Below are 20,859 nucleotides of genomic sequence, written 5' to 3'. Positions count from 1 at the left end.
CGACCATGCATAACCGAATTTGGAAACACATACAATACATACTCTAAGTACACACTACTATGGCATGAAAAGATGTCAAATACAAAATATACAACTCATTACACAAGACAACAATATAATCCATAAAAAAAACATGCTCTCATGAATATAAATATAACAACAACGTTATCCTATACTCCAAACATAACCAAGTAGATATACAACAAGTCTAAGTCCATGATTTAAATATAGAAACAACTTCTAAAGCACAATTAGGCTCATGGAGCCATTAGATAAAATTTAATTAAACAAAAGTCATTAAATTCTCTAGATTTCAATTCAATATCCAATAACCTCAAATTTTTTATATGTTAAACAACATAGCATGCTCATTACATATATCAAATCAAAAAAGCAAAATAAGCAAGACTTCATCATGTAGAATTTAATTAATTTTAATTAATTAAATCTCTAGTTTTCAAAAGTTATTCAAATAATCCCAAATTAATATATAGCAAGGATTAAATCTTGATAATCACTAATATTAAGTCAAAACTTAATTACATCAATGGAGTAATTAAATATAATTTAATTACATAAAACTTAAATAAATCTCTAGATTTCAAAAGTTGTTCGAATGATCTCAAATTAATATATATCAAGCACAAATTCATTGTGACGGCCCAAGGTTTTTCAATCCGGTGCGTCAGTGATGAATAGAAAGATGACCAGATAACGGATCCGAATTGCGAAAGCAAAAGATAAACGACATCCCTAGGGACACAACATGTCTCTAGGACACCAAAGAGACCCTCAATGAGATCATAGAACCCAAAGAAAACAAATGTGGAAACAAGACTTCAAAAATGGACAAAAGGAACCCAAGGGTAAAATGGTCATTTCCATCATAAAAGTGAGTACTACCAAGCACACCGTTGGAAAGACAATGAAAAATTAATGAATTTAGACTCAAGAATCACTTGATTCGGAGTCCGGACGGGAAAGATATCAAATCTTGAAGTCGAAAGAAGAAAAGCCCTATCCCGGTTCGAGCCAAAAACTGACACCCCTCCACTAAAACTGGAATAACATGAGCTACCAAATGAATCTGAAACTCTAATTGGTACCATTGGAAATCTTCTTTCGATGTGCTCAATTTAGACTCAAGAACGGACCAATTTGGAGTTAAAACGAGGAAGATATGACAATTTGAAGTTGGAGGTGCAATGCTGAACCAAGACACAAAAACACTCTGTGAACAGTACTTTGAGTGCTCGAACTAGGACTTTGAGTGCTCAAATAGTACCTGCCTAAGGCCCTAACTTTCTGCCCAAACTTCGAGCACTCGAACTCCCATTTAGAGCTCTCGAACTCCTGTAGCTACACCTAAAATGCGACCTTGAAATGCCATTTTGAGGACTTTCTAGGACTTTTTTGGAAAAAAGTTGTGAAGTAACCCCTCTTAAAGTCATGTTTTCTGGTCAACCATGTTAAGACCAACATTTATTTTTCAAGTGAAATACCAAAAATGCCCTAGATTCTAATTTAGCAAAAATATGTAAATGAATGCTACTCTAAGTGTTCATTTCTTCAAGAATGGTGTTGTGTGCCAAAGTGGACATGCACACATATGTAAAATGAGAAAATGCATGTGTTCCAATAGCTTATGGTCACATAACATGTCATATACAAAATACAACCTGTCAAACCTCAAATTCTCATCATTTCATAAGACAACTATGGGATTAAACTAGCATACATGTGATATAAATGTACATGGCACTTGGCCTCATGTTATGCTTACAAAATAGACATCTTCAAGTGTTCTTAGATATACATTACACATCAAGGAAGCCATTTTAGCTTCTACAATAGTATACATCCATGGTATACAAAATTAACATCCAAAAAGGAAGGCATGCTAAACAAGCGCATGTCAATATACAAAAATGATTCAAATAACTCAAAATCTTCTAAGGATGATGAGCATCCAAGAACATGGTCTCTTTACCTGAAAAATAACCCAAACCACTAGGGTGAGTAATCAAGTTACTCATAGGAGAAGCATATGCGTATACCCTAAAGTTTCAATATCATTGCAAGATTAATATAGACGAATACAAGGGAGCATTCCACTTAACGTCTATGTTCAAGGTGTTCTAAGGGATCATCTTAAGCTAACTTAAATGTTTCTTAGCAACACAATATCAAAATAGATGTACTTAGCAACATCAAACCGCATATAACAAAATTTACAAGTTACAAATAGCATTGATTGTCAACTTGGAAATAAATGCAAAATTAAAAAAAGTAGAATCCTTGGACACCTAAGCTCGGAATTCTGCCGAGACCTCAACGGTTATTCCGGGCATTAACCCGCAGGGAAAACCACCCTAAGTGCGCACTATCTCGATTGGGGAGAACTCATACCTCCCGCACTAGAGCCAAACTCTAGCCATGTTACTAGTAACCATGTCCCAAGAGAATCCAAAGTATATATCAAGTTCAAAACTTATATATATAGATAACAAGGCATATAAACCACCTTCCATGCACAAGTACTTTGAAACCATACAAACCATGTCTTAGAGTTCCAAGTCTAGAATGACATGATAGATGACAAGTTCTTAACATGATATTATGCACAAATCAATATCATTAACTTATCAATTTAAGCATGCCTCAACAATAAGCCATATATACTAAATGTTTGCATTTTAGCAAATAGCTTCTAAAACAACCATGATTATCAATAGTAGTACACTAGAATGTAGGATTTCTATCACAATAGCATAGTAATTCAAATCATTAAGAATTCTATACAACTTCAACAATCCTACTCAAGATATATACACAACATACATGCTTGATCAATGAAATCCGAAGTCAATCATAAGGATTTCCTATAGTATGCAATACTACAATTCTAAAAGCATGTATACAATATATATTAAACCCCAAAGGATTTCAAAACACTTAGAAAATAAACATACTACCACCCCTACCTCAATAGAGAATTGTATCTCTATAATCCAAGCAACCAAGCACCAAATGGAAAACAAGCTTAGGGTTAATGAATAGGAGAATGAGAGGAAACTTTTACTAGTTAAGGTTCTTAGTCTAAGATGAATGGAAGGGCACCAAAATTGAAGAAGAAAGCTATTAACCAAGCTTTTCTCCAATGGTGGCTAGGTTAGAACTTTGAAGAACTAAGGGAAAATGAAGAGGATAAGTGAAAAATGGTGAGTGGAAGGGCTAGAGATCCTCCACTCACTATGTGCTCTTACACTACCTCTCTCACACACACAATGCAAGACTAGATCATGGCCTTACACTTGTCACTAATCCAATGCCTCTTCCAAGACTTAATCCTAAGCTTACACTTGTAAACAATCCAATGGTTACATGTGCACCAATCTAAGGCCAACACATGGATGAATCTCCACCCACCAAATGTCAAAAGATCATGGTGCCAAGTCTCTTCACCTAAATGCCAACAAATGGCTCCATGAGAGTGTGACACTTGTCACACTTTCCAAAAATTGCAAAATGGTCCTTTTTCAAAATATCTTCTAAAATAAATTGCAAAAAGGTCCCCCAAACGAAAAATAATAATTTTGCATAATTACACTAAAATCCAAAAGTTATGTATAATTACACTAAAGTAAGTATTCATGCCCTTTATGAAAAATAAAAGCAACTAGCATGCTTTTCAACAAAAGTGAAAATACCAATGTCATAAAAATCAAGTATCATGAATGCATGCAAAACCGGAATCAAATCCGAACACCCGAAGTGAGGTTAAGCGAGTAAAAAAGATAAACGAGTAAAAGACGAAAAAAAAGAAAATCACCAAAAATAAAAAAGGAGGAAAAAATCCGGGTCATTACAACTTACCCTCCTTAAATGGATTTCGTCCCCGAAATCGAGCCGTACCTGAAAGAGAAAACAAATGGGGATACCAAGAGCGAACCTTCTGCTTGAGCTCCCAGGTAGCCTCCTCAACACTATGATGTCTCCACAAAACTTTAACCAATGGGATGGTTTTGGTCCTCAAAACCTGCTCCCATGAATCAAGAATTTGGACTGGACCCTCCTCGTAGGTCATATCCTCATCAACAACAACATCAGTCCACCGTAAAACATGCGATGGATCCGGCTCATACTTCCTCAACATAGATACATGAAAGACGTCATGAACTCTATCCAGGTCTGGCGGTAATGCCAAACGATAAGCAACTTCACCGACGCGTTCCAAAATCTGAAATGGCCCAATGAACCTAGGAGACAACTTGTCTGTCTGTTTAAATCTCAGAAGTCCCTTCCGTGGAGAAATCTTGAGAAAGACGTGGTCCCCTACCTCAAAAGACAAGGATCTCCTCCTCTTATCAGCATAACTCTTCTGTCTGCTCTGAGCTGTAGCCAACCGCTGACGAATTAACTTGATCTTCTCTGTAGTCTCAATGACAATGTCAGGACCCAAGGCGACTGTATCACCTACCTCGGTCCAACAAACTGGAGATCTGCAAGGTCTGCCATACAACGCCTCAAAAGATGCCATGCCAATACTGGTCTGGTAACTGTTGTAGGCAAACTCAACCAAGGGTAAGTAGTCCTCCCAACTACCCCAAAATCCAAAATGCAAGCCCGTAGCATATCCTCCAATATCTGAATGGTACGCTCTGACTGACCATCAGTCTGAGGATGGAATGCCGTGCTAAAGTGAAGCCCTGTGTCCAGAGCCTCTTGAAAACTCTGCCAAAAGTGAGACGTGAACCTGGGATCCCTATCCGAAACAGTGGATACTGGAACCCCGTGAAGCCTGACAATCTGCCCCACATACAGTCCACTAAGTCTCTCTGCATCGTCCATCACCGCGATAGGCAGAAAGTGAGCCGTCTTAGTCAATCTATCAATAATTACCCAAACGGCATCATTCCCTGCCTTAGATCTTGGAAGTCCCGTCACGAAATCCATAGTGATGTGCTCCCACTTCCACTCTGCCACTGGTACTGGTTGCAACAAACCTGCTGGTCTCTGATGCTCTGCCTTCACTTGCTGACAAGTAAGGCATTTAGCCACGAACTGAGAAACATCCCATTTCATACCCTTCCACCAAAACTGTCTCCGCAAATTGTAATACATCTTCGTACCACCTGGATGAACTGCGAGTCGAGAGTGGTGAAAATCCCCAAGAACATCGTCACGACAAGACAAAGGGACAAACATCCTCCCCCTGTACCTGAGACCACTGTCTGAATGCAAGGTCCAACCTTCTACATTCCCGCCGCCTGAAATCTGATCGTGGATGGACTTCATCTCCCCATCCTCCTGCTGTGCCTCAATAACTCTGCTAACAAGAGCCGGTTGAGCCACAAGGCTAAATAAAATAGCCGGTAAAACATCCTCATACAACTGCAAACTAAGATCTGCAAGCTCTTCTAGCATCTTCCATTTGTGAATGGAAATGCTAGCTAGAGTACCTCGTGACTTCCTACTTAATGCATCCACTACCACATTGGCTTTCCCCGGATGATACTGTAACACAAAATCATAGTCCTCCATGAACTCAACCCATCTGCGCTGTCTCAAATTTAAATCCTTCTGAGAGAAGAGATATTTGAGACTCTTGTGATCGGAGAAAACTTCGAACTTCTCCCCATACAAATAGTGTCTCCACCCCTTAAGGGCAAAGATAACTGCTGCCAACTCTAAATCATGTGTCGGATATTTCAACTCGTGAGTCTTCAACTGTCGAGACCCATAAGCTACCACCCGTTCAGTCTGTATCAGAACACAACCTAAACCTTCCCGTGAAGCATCACAATAGATCACATAACCCAAACGATGTTCAGGTATGATCAAAACTAGAGCTGATGTCAACCTGACCTTTAACTCCTGAAAAGAAAAATCACAAGCCTCATTCCATATGAACTTGACTCCCTTGCGAGTAAGTCGAGTCATTGGTGCCGCTAGACGAGAGAAATCTTGAACAAATCTCCTGTAATAGCCGGCTAGGCCAAGAAAGCTCCGAATCTCAAACACTGTCTTCGGCCGCTCCCAATCCATTACAGACTCAATCTTTGACGGATCTATAGCAACACCGCCCCCTGACACGACGTGTCCAAGGAACTTCACCTCCGGTAGCCAAAATTCGCATTTCTCGAACTTGGCATATAATTAGTTATCCCTAAGGATCTGCAAAGCTGCTCTCAAGTGATACTCATGCTATTCCCTTGAAGCTGAGTACACGAGAATGTCATCAACGAACACCACCACAAACTTATCAAGATAGTCACTGAATACGCGGTTCATCAAGTCCATGAAAGCTGCTGGAGCATTGGTCAAACCAAATGGCATCACCAGAAACTTATAATGGCCATACCGTGTACGAAAAGCAGTCTTGGATATATCCTCATCCTTAACCCTTAACTGATATTAGCCCGACCTCAAATCAATCTTCGAAAAGCATGTCGCTCCCTTCAACTGATCAAACAAGTTATCGATTATAGGCAAAGGATACCTGTTCTTGATCGTAGCTTGATTCAACTTGCGATAATCGATGCAAAGTCTCAAAGACCCATCCTTCTTCTTCGTAAAAAGAACCGGTGCTCCCTATGGTGAAGCACTAGGACGAATAAAGCCCTTAGCTTTCAAATCATCCAACTGACCCTTCAACTCATCAAGCTTTGCTGGTGCCATACGGTACGGCGCCATAGAGATGGGTGTCGTGTTGGGAATGACATCAATGGCAAAAACCACTTCCCTTAAAGGAGGTAACTCTGTCAATTCCTCTGGAAAGACATCAACAAACTCCTCAACAACTGTCGGAAGAACACGGCCTAAACTACTATCCTCGTCAACTAGCAAACTAGCCAAGTAGGATCTGTGGTGACTCCAGTCACCAATGCTGAAAACCATTGTTGGGTGGGAATCGCTCCGATCTCCTACAAAATGGAAACAATCTCCCTTGGGAGTGCAAATAGACACCCTCCCACGGAAGCAATCGATCGTAGCCCGGAAGAATGACAACCAATCCATCCCAAGAATGACGTCAAAACCCGTTATGTTAAGAACAACAAAATCAAACTCCAAAGTCCGTCCAGCTATCTCAATAGCACAACCTCAACAAACATGATCCAAAGACACTGGACCCCCTACTGGTGTGTCAACACAGAGAAAACTATCCCGAAGTGTGACCTCCAGACCCAATGAATGTGCAAATGATGCAGAAATGAAAGAATGGGATGCACCCGTATCAACAAGAACTCGTGCCCAAGAACTAAAAACTGGAAAGATACCTCGAACTGAAGAGGTACCTGCGGAAGCATCCGCCTGTGGAAGGACGTAGGCTAGTCCCTGAGTCCCTGAGCCCTATTGTGAACTGCCCTGATAGCCTGGCTGATGTGTAGAACCAGTAGGTGTAGAACCTCTGGCTGGATAAGTGCCAACTGGCGCCACTACCTGTGGTGCCTGAGGAACTCTAAAACCAGACTGAACCACTGCAGACTGTGCCGGTACCATCTGTGAATCTGTGCCACTACGTGACTTATTCAACAACTTTGGACAATCCTTCCTGAGATGACCTGGCCGCTTGCAATAGAAGCAAGCTCCCTGCCCTATCTTTGTAGAAACTGAAGTCTGACTGGCCTGTGCCCGAAGCTGCGGGCAACGAGGCTTGATGTGCCCCGGCTGTTGACAATGGCAACAAACTACTCCCTGGGTTGACCTCGAAGATACAGGAACTGTGGGTGCAGAACGATTCTGCTGTGATCCCCTGTGAGTGAGTACTATTCCCTACCTTAGCCTTCTTCCACTGACTCCCGGAAGATGATGGATTATCTCCACGAGGCTGCTTGCGTGAACTCCTGATCCGTAACTGATCCCGTTCCTCTGCTTCAGCTAGCATAGCCCTCTGAACCACCTCCCTGTAGGTCCTCAAATCAAGAATGGAGACCCGTGGCCTAATGTCAAGATGTAGTCCATCCTGAAACTTCATTTCCCTGGCCTCGTCTGTTGCTACCATATCCTCGGCATAACGAGAGAAAGAAGTAAATCGTGTCTCATACTCAATGACACTCATAGTGCCTTGATAAAGACCTGCGAACTGTGTCCTCATCTCCCGCCTCATAGCCCTAGGAAAGAAGAGCTCGAAGAACAAACCCCCGAACTCATTCCAAGTCATCAACTCAACATTGTGGACATTGGTCATAGACCTCCACCAGATATCTGCATCCCCCATTAATAAAGAAGCAGTCAAAGAAATCCTCAACCTGTCTGTAGGTACCGCCATACTGTCTAACTTGCGAACCATAAGGTCCAACCAAGCTTCTGAGACTAGCGGATCTGAACTCCCTGTAAATGGATCAATCTTGACCCTCTGAAGTCGCATAAAGTACTCTAGCGCCTCATTGACAATCGGTGCCGGTGCCGGTGCCGATGCTGGAATCTGTATCCCTGCCACCTATCTGAGTATCATCTCCTGTAGGGATTCAGCAATTCCCTGTGTGATACCCTGAGCCACTCGCTCCTCGTAAGTCGGTGCCCACAGCGGATTAGCATCCGCGCCACGAACTGGAATCCTGGGCCTCCCCGTACCCCTTGTGCACTCGGTGTCAGCCACCTGTTCCTCAATGCCCTGATGTGAAGACTCTCCACGCGTGACAACCATGATTCTAAACGTGTAAAAGAAAGGAAGCCAACAATAACACAAGTCATTATGACTAAATGCAACTCATACTATGAATGCAATGAAGCAAGAAGCAAAACTAGGTATGCAACATACTGTCATGCTAAAGCAATTTACAAAAGCTTTTTAAATAGTTAAGCACTTAAATAGATAAGCATACATGTCAAACAAAGGCACTCTTAACCACATAGGCATATAAGCATAAAGACATGTCATACTACTAAGCATGTTATCACGAAACATCTAAACATGTTATAAAGTCAAAACATGTTATCAAAAGCATGTGAATGCATCAAAGTACATCAACAAAGACATGATATGCACCCAAAATCCATCGTCCTAAGGTGTTCAAACCTAGGAGCTCTGATACCATTTGTGACGGCCCAAGGTTTTTCAACCCGATGCATCAGTGACGAATAGAAAGATGACTCGATAACGGATCCGAATTGCGGAAGCAAAAGATAAACGACATCCTTAGGGACACAACATATCTCTAGGACACCAAAGAGACCCTCAATGAGATCATAGAACCCAAAGAAAACAAATGTGGAAACAAGACTTCAAAAATGGACAAGAGGAACCCAAGGGTAAAATGGTCATTTCCATCCTAAAAGTGAGTACTACCAAGTACACCGTTGGAAAAAAAATGAAAAATTAATGAATTTAGACTCAAGAATCACTTGATTCGGAGTTCGGATGGCAAAGATATCAAATCTTGAAGTCGAAGGAAGAAAAGCCCTATCCCGGTTCGAGCCAAAAACTGACACCCCTCCACTAAAACTGGAATAACTTGAGCTACCAAATGAATCTGAAACTCTAATTGGTACCATTGGAAAGCTTCTTTCGATGTGCTCAATTTAGACTCAAGAACGGACTAATTTCCAGTTAAAATGAGAAAGATATGACAATTTGAAGTTGGAGGTGTAGTGCTGAACCAAGACACAAAAACACTCTGTGAAAAGTACTTTGAGCGCTCAAACTAGGACTTCGAGCACTCGAACAGTACCTACCCGAGGCCCAAACTTTCTGCCCAAACTTCAAGCGCTCGAACTCCCATTTAGAGCGCTCGAACTCCTGTAGCTGCACCTGAAATGCGACCTTGAAATGCCATTTTGAGGACTTTCTAGGACTTTTTTGGAAAAAAGTTGTGAAGTACCCCCCTTAAAATCATGTTTTCTGGTCAACCATGTCAAGACCAACATTTATTTTTCAAGTGAAATACCAAAAATGCCCTTGAGCTCTCATTTAGTAAAAATATGTAAATGAATGCTACTCTAAGTGTTCATTTCTTCAAGAATGGTGTTGTGTGCCAAAGTGGACATGCACACATATGTAAAATGAGAAAATGCATGTGTTCCAATAGCTCATGGTCACATAACATGTCATATACAAAATACAACCTATCAAACCTCGAATTCTCATCATTTCATAAGACAACTATGGGATTAAACTAGCATACATGTGATATAATTGTACATGGCACTTGGCCTCATGTTATGCTTACAAAATAGACATCTTCAAGTGTTCTTAGATATACATTACACATCAAGGAAGCCATTTTAGCTTCTACAATACTATACATCCATGGTATACAAAATTAACATCCAAAAAGGAAGGCATGCTGAACAAGCGCATGTCAATATACAAAAGTGCTTCAAATAACTCAAAATCTTCTAAGGATGATGAGCATCCAAGAACATGGTCTCTTTACCTGAAAAATAATCCAAACCACTAGGGTGAGTAATCAAGTTACTCGTAGGAGAAGCATATGCGTATACCCTAAAGTTTCAATATCATTGCAAGATTAATATAGACGAATACAAGGGAGCATTCCACTTAACGTCTATGTTCAAGGTGTTCTAAGGGATCATCTTAAGCTAACTTAAATGTTTCTTAGCAACACAATATCAAAATAGATGTACTTAGCAACATTAAACCGCATATAACAAAATTTACAAGTTACAAATAGCATTGATTGTCAACTTGGAAATAAATGCAAAATCAAAAAAAGTAGAATCCTTGGACACCTAAGCTTGGAATTCTGCCGAGACCTCAACGGTTATTTCGGGCATTAACCCGCAAGGAAGACCACCCTAAGTGCGCACTATCTTAATTGGGGAGAACTCATACCTCCCGCACTAGAGCCAAACTCTAGCCATGTTACTAGTAACCATGTCCCAAGAGAATCCAAAGTATATATCAAGTTCAAAACTTATATATATAGATAACAAGGCATATAAACCACCTTCCATGCACAAGTACTTTGAAACCATACAAACCATGTCTTAGGGTTCCAAGTCTAGAATGATATAATAGATGACAAGTTCTTAACATGATATTATGCACAAATCAATATCATTAACTTATCAATTTAAGCATGCCTCAACAATAAGCCATATATACTAAATGTTTGCATTTTAGCAAATAGCTTCTAAAACAACCATGATTATCAATAGTAGTACACTAGAATGTAGGATTTCCATCACAATAGCATAGTAATTCAAATCATTAAGAATTCTATACAACTTCAACAATCCTACTCAAGATATATACACAACATACATGCTTAATCAATGAAATCCTAAGTCAATCATAAGGATTTCCTATAGTATGCAATACTACAATTCTAAAAGCATGTATACAATATATATTAAACCCCAAAGGATTTCAAAACACTTAGAAAATAAACATACTACCACCCCTACCTCAATAGAGAATTGTATCTCTATAATCCAAGCAACCAAGCACCAAATGGAAAACAAGCTTAGGGTTAATGAAGAGGAGAATGAGAGGAAACTTTTACTAGTTAAGGTTCTTAGTCTAAGATGAATGGAAGGGCACCAAAATTGAAGAAGAAAGCTATTAACCAAGTTTTTCTCCAATGGTGGCTAGGTTAGAACTTTGAAGAACTAAGGGAAAATGAAGAGGATAAGTGAAAAATGGTGAGTGGAAGGGCTAGAGATCCTCCACTCACTATGTGCTCTTACACTACCTCTCTCACACACACAATGCAAGACTAGATCATGGCCTTACACTTGTCACTAATCTAATGCCTCTTCCAAGACTTAATCCTAAGCTTACACTTGTCAACAATCTAATGGTTACATGTACACCAATCTAAGGCCAACACATGGATGATTCTCCACCCACCAAATGTCAAAAGATCATGGTGCCAAGTCTCTTCACCTAAATGCCAACAAATGGCTCCATGAGAGTGTGACACTTGTCACACTTTCAAAAAATTGCAAAATGGTCCTTTTTCAAAATATCTTCTAAAATAAATTGCAAAAAGGTCCCCCAAATGAAAAATAATAATTTTGCATAATTACACTAAAATCCCAAAAGTTATGTATAATTACACTAAAGTAAGTATTCATGCCTTTTATGAAAAATAAAAGCAACTAGCATGCTTTTCAACAAAAGTGAAAATACCAATGTCATGAAAATCAAGTATCATGCATGCATGCAAAATCGGAATCAAATCCGAACACCCGAAGTGAGGTTAAGTGAGCAAAAACGATAAACGAGTAAAAGACGAAAAAAAAGAAAATCACCAAAAATGAAAAAGGAGGAAAAAGAAGTCCGGGTCATTACAGTCATGGTCACAATATATATCAAGTCTAAAATGGAATACACGCCAAAACACAATTTAATAGAATTTAAATCAAATTAAATCCATTTAATCTCTAGGTTTGAAAACTCAATTAAATCACCCCAAATTAACATACAACAAAGATCAAGTCATGGCCATGCCATATATCAAGTCTAAAATGAGTTATAAGCAAACTAAGATACATCATTAATTTCTCAAATTAACATAAGACATGCATATAACTTATATCTCATACAAAGGCAAGTAAAATCACTTAGAAAAATAAATTATAACACCCCCTACCTCACTAGAGAAGAGTCTCTCTAGAATCCAAGGCAAATCAACACAAAATGGCAAACCCTTCAAGGGTTATGAAGAGGAGGATGAGGGGAATAAAAAGTGTTCCAAGCTTCATAGTCTAAGGTGAGTAGAAGGCCCTCAAAAATCAAGGTCAATGCCTAAGGCTTCAAGCTCCATCCATGGAGGCTAGGGTTTTTGGTGAGGGAGGAAATGAACAATAAGATGAAGTGTGAGTGGAGGAATTAGAAATCCTCCACTCATTATGTGATCTTACACCATGGTTAACACGCATAAGTCTTGGTCAATTGCACAAAAACCCTCATTTAAAACCATAATCCTAAAGTGGTCCAAAAATAATTGCAAGACTTAATTGTGAGCCTACACTTGTCACAAATCCAAGGCTCCATTCTAGGCTTAATCTCAAGCCTACACTTGTCAACCATCTAAGCCAACAAGTGGTTCAATCTCCACCCTCCATGTGTCATCATCTAATGCATCAAAGTGTCCCCACACAAATGTAAACAATTGGACTAATGAGAGTGTGACACTTGTCACACTTTTTCAGAAATTGCAAAAAGGTCATTTTCTAAAATATCTTCTAAATTAAATTACAAAATGGTCCCTAAGATGAAAAATAATTACTTTACAGTAATTACACAAATGACCCCAAAAGAAAGAAAATTCCAAAGAAATGTGCATCCACACCCCTAAGGAAGAAAGTACACAACTAGTATGTTTTTCTACAAAAGTAAAAATACACATAGCTTGGAATTTAAATATCGTGGATGCATGCAAAATCGGAATCAAATCCGAACACAAAAACTGAGGTTATGCCGACAAAGTGACAATCGAGAAAAAGACGAAAAGTGAATAATGTCACAAAAGTGAAAATGTGAAAATGACTCGGTCCTCAAAGGAAGTCGTCAATCCAAGGGAAAGAGTCTCGGAAACCATCCCTGAGCACCCAAGATGGCACTGAGTGACAAGAAATCGAACTCAGAAAGGAAAAGATCAATGGAAAAAAATATCCGTGAAAATTTGAAAAAAGGAAAGGAAGGAAAATGACCGGGTCATTACACATACCAAAGGGATAACCTTATTACGAAGGATTTGATCCCGACGGTCGACAATACAACATGGTGGCTCTAAATAAGTTCCATCTGGCTGCAACTCAATCTCCCCAACATCGATATGCTAATACTGATCCTCATCTCGTAGAAATTTTCGCAACATGGAAACAAGAAACACGTTGTGTACGCGATCCAAATTATCCGGAAGTGCCAACCGATAAGCAATAGAACCTGATCCCCAATCTGAAACTCCAAAGCTCGCGTGCGACGATCGGCATAACTCTTCTACCTACTCTGGGCAATGCGCATGTGATCCCTAATAAGAGCAATCTTCTCAAAAGTATCCTTGATGAACTCAGGACCCAAGAATCTGCTCTCGCCAACCTCCATCCAACAAACAGGCGATCAACACGGTCGACTATATAACGCCTCAAATGGTGCCATCCTAATAGTCTTTTGGAAACTATTGTTATAAACAAACTCCACAAGCGATAAATAATCCTCCCAGTGGCCCTTGAAATCAAGAACACACGACCGAAGCATATCCTCCATAATCTGATTAACCCTTTCAGTCTGTCCATCAGTCTGAGGATGATAAGCAGTACTAAGGTGTAATTCGGTACCCAAAGCTTGCTGAAAACTCTTCTAGAATCCTGACAGAAAACTAGAATCCCTATCCGATATAATAGACAACGGAATTCCATGCAGCTTTATAATCTTTGTAATGTAAAGTCTCGCCAACTACTCCGAAGTGAAGTCAGTGCGAATAGGCAAGAAATGAGCTGATTTCGTCAATCTATCCACGATGACCCAAATGGAATTGTGATCTTTGAAGAAATTAGGCAATCCCTCCACGAAATCCATAGAAATGCTCTTTTATTTCCACTCCGGTATCGGCAATGGCTGTAGAGCTCCTAGCGGCCTCTAATGATCAATTTTGACCATCAGATAAGTACTACACTGAAAGACAAAAATAGTATTGTCTCTTTTCATACCGGCCCACCAAAACTGCCACTTTATATCCTGATACATCTTGCCTCTTCCTGGATGAACAGAGAACTTAGAGTGGTGAGTCTTAGCCATCACATCCTTCCTCAACTTGTCAGCAGAAGGTACCACCAACCCGTCCTTCTACCTCAAACCTCCATCAGCCCTAACATAGTAAAATGGGACCTCACCGAAAGCTATCTCTACAACTTTGTCAATGCACTACTGATCCGTGAGTTGTGCCTTCAAAACCTTGCGAATGATAGAAGGTGTAACTACCATCCAAGCCATGAAAGCATCTAACAACTCATCCACTGTCCTCAAAGCATTCCACTCAGTGGTGAATAAAGCAGAAAGACTACCAATAGGTCGGCGACTGAGTGCATCCGCCACCACATTCGCTTTCCCTAGATGGTACTGTATAGAGAAGTGATAATCTTTCACAAACTCCAACCACCTGCGCTGTCTCATATTCAACTCCCGTTGAGTGAACAAATACTGCAGACTCTTATGATCGTTAAATAATCTGAAGGACTCACCCAATAGATAATGCCTCAAAATGCGTAAGGCAAAGATCACAATTGCTAATTCCAAATCATGTGTTGGATAATTAAGCTCATTGGGCTTAAGCTTCCAAGATCCATAAGAAATCGGTCGCTCCTCCTACATCAAAACACATCCAAGACCCTACAAAGAAGCATCTATATAGATAAGATGCTCTATTCCGCTCTGTGGGGTAGGCAAAACCGGTGTAGAAGTCAACTTAGTCTTCAGCTCATCAAAAGCTTTCTGACAATGTTCATCCCACACGAACCGTACATCATTTTCAGTCAGATGAGTGAGTGGTCCCGCTATCTTTGAGAACCGTTGGATGAACCTCCTATAATATCCTGCCAAATCGAGGAAACTCAATATCAAACAATTAAAGTATTTTAAAGTGAACACAGAATATAAAAATGAAATAAGAAGTAGAATAAAGCTGGAAGAAATATCAAATATAAAATCCTCCAAACGATAATGAATAATATTAATCCAACTCTCCAAAACCTCCAAGAGTACAACTTGGGAATCCATCCATTGGACCCCTAAATAAAAATCCCAACAGAACTGAATGAAAGAAAAGAAAATAAAACTAAACTAGAATATCGAGAGAAGTCCTACGTAAGCAGATGAATAAGAAACTATCCTTGACAAGCACGATCAAGCTCTAAGGCTGGAACCCTCGTGTACCTGAAAAGAATAAAAGAGTGGGTCAGGCCCACGAACAAGTTCTAATCTAACTACAATCCATACAGTGACCCGATACGCAGATACACCCTAGATACCTCACAATAGCTATCTAGTCCATAAGGTTATATATATCCACACTAAGGACATTCACTGGACTATAATAGGGGTCTCAACCTGAATAGAAGGCAACAAGGGAAAACGCATCCAAAGGTGGGCATGAATACCTAGACCTAATAGGGTACACCTACCTATTATATCCAGCTACGCATCCACTGCATATAAGTACCCTAACCAACAAGCCTGAGACTCAAGCTCATCTCGTGGTACCATAATCATATATCTAAAGTCCGTCCGAAACCAGAGTATGTCATTCAATTATTCATTGAGGAGACATACAAAACACAATCCAAATAATCACTCAACTTATTCAGCTGATATGACTTAACTACAACCAATTAATCCAGGAAGTCATTCAACTTAGCCAATTGATCTGACTTAAACACAAATAGGATTTAATATTTTACAATCCATTCCTTAAATCCGGTAGGTTAGGTCTTAGCATTTTGAGCTAAACCGTCCCTAGTATGCCACCGTCCCATACCGGTGCATACAATCCTCCTTATCCATGTAAATTACAACACATAAATCATACTTTAGTAATTTACAGTCCAAACTATTTATCCACATATTTGCAGAAAAATATTTAATATTCTAGCAATTGAAATCCAAACCATAATCCATGTAATTACAGAAAAATATTAAGATTTCAACAATTAGCATCCAAGGCATGCATAGATAAAAAGTAATAAACAGATGACCCTATCATGCATTTAGAATACATTTTATAAACATATTAGATCCCACTAATTTGCCAAAATTAAGCTTAAGCAATTAAGTTTCTTCCTTCCGTTAACGGCATGTACAGTTGTATATTTTTCTACTGTTCCATCTTTTAGCACAGAGACATAAACTATGCAATAAGAGGCTTTAACCACACTTGAAATTTGAATTATGAACCCCAATATACTCACAACACAGTCCAGACCGAATTAAAATCATCCACACGTCGCCTAGAAACTTCAGAAAACATTCCCCGTGAGAGAGCCCGCTTTTAAACTTGTATAGCAGGCTCCAAAAACAAAAGAGCAGGTTCCAAGATTTCTTGGAGCCGCCTCTAGGTGGGTAGAGCCGGCTCCACCTCTCCTAGAGCTAGCTCTACAATTGGGGGGAGCCGGCTCCCTCCTCATGGAGCCAGCTCTCTCCCTCTCTAGGAGCCATCTGCGATGTCTGCAACTTCTGCAGTCTTCTGCTTCGTCTCTGGCCGCTCCCGACCTGTCTATTTGGTTTTAAATTGTTCCTAAGAGTCCTAACTATGTCTAGTATAATCCCCGTGGTGTGTTTACAGTAGTTGAAATCAAATTCAAAGACTACAAGTTCTACAGACTAATCATGCTTTAAGAACACAATTGAAATCAGACATGCACGAACTATAATTGAACAGATTTCAACACATACAGATCATCAATATAGCATCTAATATACATGTAAACCTTAGTTAATGATTAATTAAACCCTAGAGACTATCTAGGTGCACAGAACACAGGCCAACAGGAAGGAGGAAGAAAATAACTTGCCTGTGATTTTAGTTATGAAATCTCGGCGTCGTGTCCACTGTTTCGGCAACACTGAACCACTGTCAAGCCTTCTCTTGTTCTAGATATTCCACCACCACACTCCCTTGGTCCTCTCTATTCTTCTCCTTCACAGCCCTTATGGTGCCTCCGTTCTCAACCCTCTGTTTTATTAACTAGCACTCTGTTCTTCCCAAAACCCTAAACCAACGTGATCACTATATTTATACGCATAAAACACTAAACCCTAATCCTTGTTTAATTAGAGCCAGAGCCCTAATATAAAAATTCCAATCGGCCCATAGAGCAGTCTAAGTTCTAGTATACGTCGACTACATAAATGTGAATTGTAATCTAACGTTATATCCGTAACTTAAATATACTAACCTAACTTTTACCTTACAAAAAATATTAAAACAGTGAATTACAAACAAAATAAAAATAATACAATTAACAAATAAAGAAAATATCACACAATAAATAAATAATGTCAATAATTCAAATAATCACATAAAACAAGTAAATCCAGCTAATTCAAATGTCATTTAATAAAAAGGCAAATAATTAATTAAAACAAGTAAATCCAGTTAATTCAAATATCATTTAATCAAAAGGCAAATAATCAATTAAACAAACAAAATTAACAACTAAACAAATAAAAATGCAATAAAAGAAAAATTAAAATGCCGAGACTATCCTTTTAAAATTAGGGGTATTACATTCTTCCCCCCTAACAAAAGAAATTCCGTCCTCGAAATTCACTCTTACCTTCTTCCAATATTTTAGGAAACTGCGAGCGAATGACATCCTCCCGTTCCCAAGTAGACTCAGCCTCATTGTGATGACTCCACTGAACACGTACCAAAGGGATAACCTTATTACGAAGGATTTGATCCCGACGGTTGACAATACGACACGGTGGCTCCAAATAAGTTCCATCTGGCTGCAACTCAATCTCCCCAACATCGATATACTGATACTGATCCTCATCTCGCAGAAATTTCAGCAACATGGAAACAAGAAACACGTCGTGTACGCGATCCAAATTATCCGGAAGTGCCAACCGATAAGCGATAGCTCCAACTCGATCCGTAGTCATTAATGAATCGACAAATTACAGAGACAACTTCCCTTTCTTCCCAAAGCGCATTACACCCTTCATAGGAGACACTTTGAGTAGAACCTGATCCCCAACCTGAAACTCCAAAGCACGTGTGCGACGATCCGCATAACTCTTCTGCCTACTTTGGGCAGTACGCATGCGATCCCTAATAAAAGCAATCTTCTTAGAAGTATCCCTAATGAACTCAGGACCCAAGAATCTACTCTCCCCAACCTCCAACCAACAAACAGGCGAACGACACGGTCGGCTATACAATGCCTAAAATGGTGCCATCCCAATAGTCTTCTGGAAACTATTGTTATACGCAAACTCCACAAGTGGCAAATAATCCTCCCAGTGACCCTTGAAATCAAGAACACACGACCGAAGCAAATCCTTCATAATCTGATTCACCCTCTCAGTCTGTCCATCAGTCTGAGGATGATAAGCAGTACTAAGGTGTAATTTAGAACCCAAAGCATGCTAAAAACTCTTCCAGAATCCTGACACAAAACTCGAATCCCTGCTCGATATAATAGACAACGGAATTCCATGCAACTTTATAATCTCTGTAATGTAAAATCTCGCCAACTGCTCCATAGTGAAGTCAGTTCGAATAGGCAAGAATTGAGCTGATTTCGTCAATCTGTCCATGACGACCCAAATGGAATTGTGATCCTTGAAGGAATTAGGCAATCCCTCTATGAAATCCATATAAATGCTCTCCCATTTCCAATCCGGTATCGGCAGTGGCTGTAGAGCTCCTGATGGCCTCTGATGATCAATTTTGACCATCTGACAAGTACTACACTAAGAGACAAAAATAGCAATGTCTCTTTTCATACCGGCCCACCAAAACTGCCACTTCATATCCTGATACATCTTGCCTCGTCCTGGATGAATAGAGAACTCAGAGTGCTGAGTCTCAGCCATCACATCCTTCCTCAACTCGTCAGCAGAAAGTACCACGAACCGGCCCTTGTACCTCAAACTGCCATCAGCCCTAACATAGTAAAATGGGACCTCACCAGAAGCTATCTCTAAAACTTTGTCAATGCACTGCTAATCCGTGAGTTGTGCCTTCAAAACCTTGTGAATGATAGAAGGTGTAACTACCATCCAAGCCATGAAAGCATCCGATAACTCATCCACTGTCCTAAAAGCATTCCACTCAGTGGTGAATAAAGCAGAAAGATTACTAACAGGTTGGCGACTGAGTGCATCCGCCACCACATTCGCTTTCCCTGGATGGTACTGTATAGAAAAGTGATAATCTTTCACCTACTCCAACCACCTGCGCTGTCTCATATTCAGCTCCCGCTGAGTGAATAAATACTGCAGACTCTTGTGATCGCTAAGTAATCTGAAGGACTCACCCAACAGATAATGCATCCAAATGCGTAAGGCAAAGATCACAACTACTAATTCCAAATCATGTGTTGGATAATTAAGCTCATGGGGCTTAAGCTTCTGAGATCCATACGAAATTGGTCGCTCCTCCTATATCAAAACACATCCAAGACCCTGCAAAGAAGCATCTGTGTAGACAAGATACTCTATTCCGCTCTGTGGGGTAGACAAAACCGGTGCAGAAGTCAACTTAGTCTTCAACTCATCAAAAGCTTTCTAACAATGTTCATACCACACGAACCGTACACCCTTTTTAGTCAGATGAGTGAGTGGTCCTGCTATCTTTGAGAACCACTGGTTGAACCTCCTATAATATCCTACCAAACCAAGGAAACTCAGAATCTCGGTAGGAGAAGTAGGCTGTCCCCACTCAACCACGGCTGAAACCTTGGCCAGATCCACCACTATTCCCCTTTCTGACACCTCGTGACCCAGAAATTTCACCTCCAGCAGCCAAAATTCACATTTCTCGAACTTAGCATACAACTGGTGCTCACGAAGCATCTGCAAAACTATCCGAAGATGTCTAACATGTGACGAGGCCGTTCCTATATGTCAAACTAATGTAGTGAATGTAGGTTCAAGAAAAGCCTTTTGGGTCAAGTTTAAATTTATAAAAATCACTACTACCACCACTACTAATGTAGCAAGAGTGAGTAGGGATCGTCCCAAGGGATTATACGTGTTGGAATTTAACTTCAACTTCAATGTATCAATTGATTGCAAAAGATAGAGATTGGTTGATTAAACTAAGATGTAAGGAAATTAAAATGCAATTAAAGTAAACTAGTGAGACATATGGATTTAAGAGATATGAAGAGAGGTCTTAGGGTGTTGGAATCACCACTAAACTCATGTAATTAACCACT

This window comes from Cornus florida, unplaced genomic scaffold (genome assembly GCF_030987335.1).
Source record: "Cornus florida cultivar Cherokee Brave unplaced genomic scaffold, ASM3098733v1 CherokeeBrave_3.0.0_Hap2_Chr02, whole genome shotgun sequence".
NCBI lineage: Eukaryota > Viridiplantae > Streptophyta > Magnoliopsida > Cornales > Cornaceae > Cornus > Cornus florida.
The sequence above is the reverse complement of the archived record's forward strand: the minus strand, read 5'-3'. Positions refer to the sequence as shown.